This window comes from Herpailurus yagouaroundi, unplaced genomic scaffold (genome assembly GCF_014898765.1).
Source record: "Herpailurus yagouaroundi ecotype Mexico unplaced genomic scaffold, PumYag 142, whole genome shotgun sequence".
Lineage (NCBI taxonomy): Eukaryota > Metazoa > Chordata > Mammalia > Carnivora > Felidae > Herpailurus > Herpailurus yagouaroundi.
The window spans coordinates 49,189,332-49,194,408 of record NW_024412397.1 but is presented as its reverse complement, the minus strand read 5'-3'; the positions used below and the strand labels follow the sequence as shown (position 1 = coordinate 49,194,408).

Below are 5,077 nucleotides of genomic sequence, written 5' to 3'. Positions count from 1 at the left end.
TGTGTGTGTGTGTGTGTGTGTGTGTGTGTGTGTGTGTGTGTGTGTGTATGTAAAACAACCTATGGACATACCACACAAACAGTTACATATCCTGATTTTTATCATTTACCATTTTATTTTGAGGATTTCCTCTGTAATTTTTCTCATTGAAAAATCATTTTAATTGGCTCATAATATTCCATTTTATGACTGTACTATAATTTAAGGTATTTCCCTTTTGTTAGACATTTAGGAACCACATTGCCACTTATGCCTTGACAAGCCACTATGAAAAGACTGGTTTTTAGTCTATAAAAAGGAAGTAACATCATCTTAAAAGAAGCTGGCATTTCCTCTTCTCAGACTCTGATTATCAGTCTTAGCTTTGGTTTCACATTAACTGCTTTTAAAGGCTTCTCTTTCTGTTATATTGAAGAGTAGGAGTGAGGAAAGAGGCCACCGCCTAGAGGAACTTGGACCCAAGGGGTAGCCATGGATAATTGTTCAAGTGACAATTTTGAAGAAGATAAGCCTTGCTCTTGTTTATAAATTGCAAGTCACGGGGCACCTGGGTGGGTCAGTTGGTTGAGTGTCCAACTCTTGATTTCCAAGTTATGATCCCAAGGTCATGGGATCAAGTCCCATGTCGGATTCTTGGGATTCTCTCTCCCTCTCTGTCTTCCTCTCTCTCCACCCCTACCCTGCTCATGCTCTCTCTCTCAAAGTAAATAACTTAAAAAACAGATTGTCTCTCTCTCTCTCTGCCCCTCTCCAGGGCTTGCACTCCCTCTCTCTCAAATAATAAATACATACATACATACATACATACATACATACATAAGTTGCTGTAGGAGTGTATATATATATTTATTGGCATCTGGGTGGCTCATTCGGTTAAGTGTTGGACTCTTGATTTTAGCCTAGGTCATGATCTCACGGTTTGTGAAATCAAGCCCTGCATCAGGCTCAGTGTGTTAATAGCACAGAGCCTGCTTGGGATTCTCTCTGTCTCTCTCTGCCCCTTCCCTGCTCATGTTGCATTCTTTCACTCTCTCTCTCAAAATAAATAAAAAAATTTTTTTAAATAAATATGTGTATTTAGATTCTTAGAACCTCTGTTAAGTGAGTGGTAAATTATGAATGTAAGAGAAAGTTATGGTGAAGCGTTTGATTGGACTTATTTGGGGTGTACATTGGGTTTTCTTGTCCCTTTTGTATTTTTTTTAGCAAACAATAATGATTTGGGGTGGGATTGGTCTGAGTAGACTTTATAGCACTTAAAGGAGGAGTAAATGAGATGATGCATAAAGAATTCAGCTCAAGGACTGACTCACTGAAAATACTTCCCAGATGTCAAATGCCATTAGTATCATCATCAGTATCTTCATTTGAATAGAAGTTCATAGCTTACAAGAACTTTCACATACATGTATGCTTTTAGTTGTCACAGCAACTTGGGAAAATAGGCAAGGATGAGGATCCTTCTGGTCTCCAGGTGCTTCCACACTGTAGCTCATGATGATGGCCTACTCATTTGCTGATGGCATTTTTCTGGACTGAATAATGAGAAACTGTGATTTTGGCAAAAGCAGACTGAGTGGACAAGGTTGGCAAAATACTGTCTATTCTATCAGAGACAGAGACTCCCGACTCCTTGCTAATGAACTGTTTGATTTTAGGCAAGTTACTTAAATCCCTCTCAGTGTTTAGCCAATGCCAATAAAAATGATAGTAATAATACCACTGTACCCTTTGACCTACGGTTAATGTTAAGCACAAAGGAAGATAAAGCAGTCAAAATTATGTCTTTTTAGGAGTGGAATTTAGAGAAGTATTTTGACAAGACTATTCTAAACAATAGTGCACTCACAAATTCAATATAATAATCTAAGTGTTCTTATAGAGTGTTTGATATGAGCATTTAACATCCCTTTCCTTCTTTTATTTTTTTAAAAGTAGGCTCACACCCAGCGCCCAATGCAGGGGCTTGAACTCACGACCCTGAGATCAAGACTGAGCTGAGATCAAGATTTGGATGCTTAACCAACTGAGCCAATCAGGTAACCCAACATCCCCTTCCTTCTGCTCGATCTGCTTGCAGTCCCAGTATATAGTAATCCTTTCAACTGTTAACACAGATCTTTTTAGCACCCATCTAGAGGCAAGAAGTTGGAGGGGAGCTACATCTGTGGGAAAAAATCCAAGGGGATAGCCACGATTCAGTGAGAGACTGTCTGAAAAGTTGCATTCTAGGTCAAGATAATGACTCCCCACATAAACTGAAGAGTCCAGGGGCTTCAGTGTTAATGGTTTGGCACTTAAGATTGCTACAGATTAAGGTTCATCAATTTGTGTTCAAAGAGCTGCCCCCAAAGTCAGCAAGGTTAATCAATTTTAACCACTAAGGAATCAAATAGCCAGCAAATGCATCCCACAAGGGTGTAAAGGAAGAAAGCTGCACACACTAATTGTCCTAATTATTTAAGAACCAGTCATGACAAAGAACCAATCATCCCTATATTCTGTTGAATATTAGCACTCAACCATTAATGGACTCGACTTATATTCTCTTCAATTTTAAACTATTTTATAAACACAACTGAAAAGCAACCTTTTTGCTTTCATTAAATGCTTGGATGAGAATTGAAATGTGAGTACATCAGAAGGACACACATTTTCCAAATTAGCAGGACAGGTAAGGAAAAAAACAGGAGGGCTGGTTAAATCATGGACTCAGAGTTCCCAGCCTGGTCGAGAGCTTTCCAGGAAATACAAAGAGAGGCAGAAATAGAAGTGATATTTGGGTGGTGTTAAACTACATTTTGCTTTACCCAAGAGGAGATGTGGATGTCAGTTGGCTAATACAGATCACCACGCTAGCACAGATTAAACATACAGCAGTAAGACTTGTATGATACAAGGGCACCTGGGTGGCTCAGGTCATGATCTCACAGTTCATGGGTTTGAGCCCCACGTTGGGCTCTATGCTGACAGCTCAGAGCCTGGAGCCTGCTTCGGATTCTGTGTCTCCCTCTCTCCCTGCCCCTCCCCTGCTTGCAGTCTGTCTGTCTGTCTCTCTCTCTCTCTTAAAAATAAACATTAAAAAAAAAAAAAGACTTGTATGATACAAGTAGCTGCTAAAAACAGAGCATGTGACAAAGTCTTGACTTGTCCTGGCATTGTCTCAGGAAATAGAGGAAGCAAGCAAGTAGGAATAGTTACAACACAAGATTTATGTTTGGTGAAGCAGAAGGAATGTGGAGGTGATATAGAAGGGTGGGGTCCTGGAGAATTAAGCAAATGTTTCCACCTTAATCCTTGTTGGCTTAAAAAAAAAATAAAGATACCATAAAGTTTATCAAATAGTTACATACCATGAATGATGTCTGTGATTTGCTTCAAAATTACCTAATGGCAGCGGGCGGAGTAGGTGGAGAATCGTAGGTGGCTGTATAGAAAAAAACAGGAATGTCTATGAGGTCATAATTGTTAAAACGAGGTGATGGATCCATGGGGGTTCCTTATACTACGCTATTTGTGTGTGTTCCACATTTCCCATAATAATAAGTAAAACAAAAGAAAACAAAATAAAATAATGTATGACTCATTCCAAGGCTAAAAAAAAAAAAAAACTTTAAAAGGAAGAATGACTTTAAAATATGACAAGCCTTCAAAAAAGAAACAGTGTATTGACAGAGGCACAAACAATCCCATTTAGGGAGAAAATGTGTGTTTCTGAAAGATCTAAAGGCAGATCTCAAGCAGTGTGACTCAACAAGGAGCCACTTGGAAATTTGGGGGGACATTTTTGCTTATTGTAAATCCCTGGCAGTGCTGGTTCTCAGCGATGGAAGGCCAGGATGCTCAAACTCTTTCAGTCCAAGGACCACAGACCTGCTCTCTCAATGCCAGCAGTGCCCCCATTGAACAGCAGTGATGCGTGGAGACCTAAGTGCCAAAGTGGCCACTGAGGCACTCTTCTATTAATCTGATGTTAGAGTCACATGGTCCATGAATAGGAAGGGTAAATGGTAAAGGCTGAATAATAAAGACCCACATGGAATTGCGAGAAGTGGGTCAGGAAAGCCAAAGGTTAAATGGTTAGAGGCTTGATGAGATTCAAGAGTCAACACCATATTCAGGTATAATAAGAATATAACAGGGGAGCCTGGGTGGCTCAGTTGGTGGATCATCTGACTTCGGCTCAGGTCATGATCTCACAGCTCACAAGTTCGAGCCCCCCATCGGGCTCATGGCTAACAGCGCAGAGCCTGCTTTGGCTCCTCTGTCCCCCTCTCTCTGCTCCTGCCCTGCTTGCACTCTCTCTCAAAAATAAATAAATGTTAAAAAAAAATTTTTTTAAAGAATCTAACATTTGCAGGTTTTAGAAAGAGGGGAGAATTTCCTCTAATCTAGAAAAGTTAGCACAAACATGGTTAAAGAGAGTTGGAGAGCAAAATGATAAGAGGATAAATAGTGAGAAAGCATTGCCAGGAACTTACGCTCATCCCCAACACGCCTGCAGGAGGTCACTTACCCTGCGACTCAACACTCGCCTCAGGCTCTGGAATCATCCTGTCCTCATTAAGGAAAAGTCTAATAAACCATAGGCCAGTGGCTCCATCCATCAGTGGTCGAGCAAGGCTGACTGCTGGAAGAAGCATGCCTGGTCTGGCCATGCACACTATTGATCAGGTCCTAACTTCAAGGAGTTCCTAGTCTGGCTTAGTGAAACAAGACACATTGAAAGAATAATTCTGAACATCAAAAGATACCCTAAGATTAAGTCCTAAATGAACTGCACAAACGGTTAATAGCATAAGTGAAAGAAAGTCGAAGAATGTGGCTCAGATCAGCAGGGGGTGCTTCGTGGAACCAAGGGATGGAACCCTGATGTTAAAAGAGGGCCAGGTTTTGGGGTGTCTGGGTGGCTCAAGTCAGTTAAGCAGCCGGCTCTTGATTTCGGCTCAGATCACGATCTCACGGTTCCTGAGTTCAAGCCCCGCATCAGGCTCTGTACTGCTGGCATGGAGCCTGCTTGTGATTCTCTGTCTCCCTCTCTCTCTGCCCCTCCTGCATTCTTACGTGCGCGCTCTCT

At 41.2% G+C, this 5,077-nt stretch overlaps 1 long non-coding RNA gene across 1 annotated transcript in view; it reads right to left on the bottom strand.

The window, feature by feature from the left end:
• LOC121033092 (uncharacterized) overlaps positions 1–4,125 on the bottom strand; it is a 17,218-nt gene extending 13,093 nt beyond the window's left edge. Inside the window, exon 1 of the long non-coding RNA XR_005791695.1 lies at positions 3,354–4,125. This is a non-coding gene — a long non-coding RNA (uncharacterized LOC121033092). The remainder of the gene's footprint in view (positions 1–3,353) is intronic.
• Between the last annotated feature and the right edge of the window lie 952 nt (positions 4,126–5,077).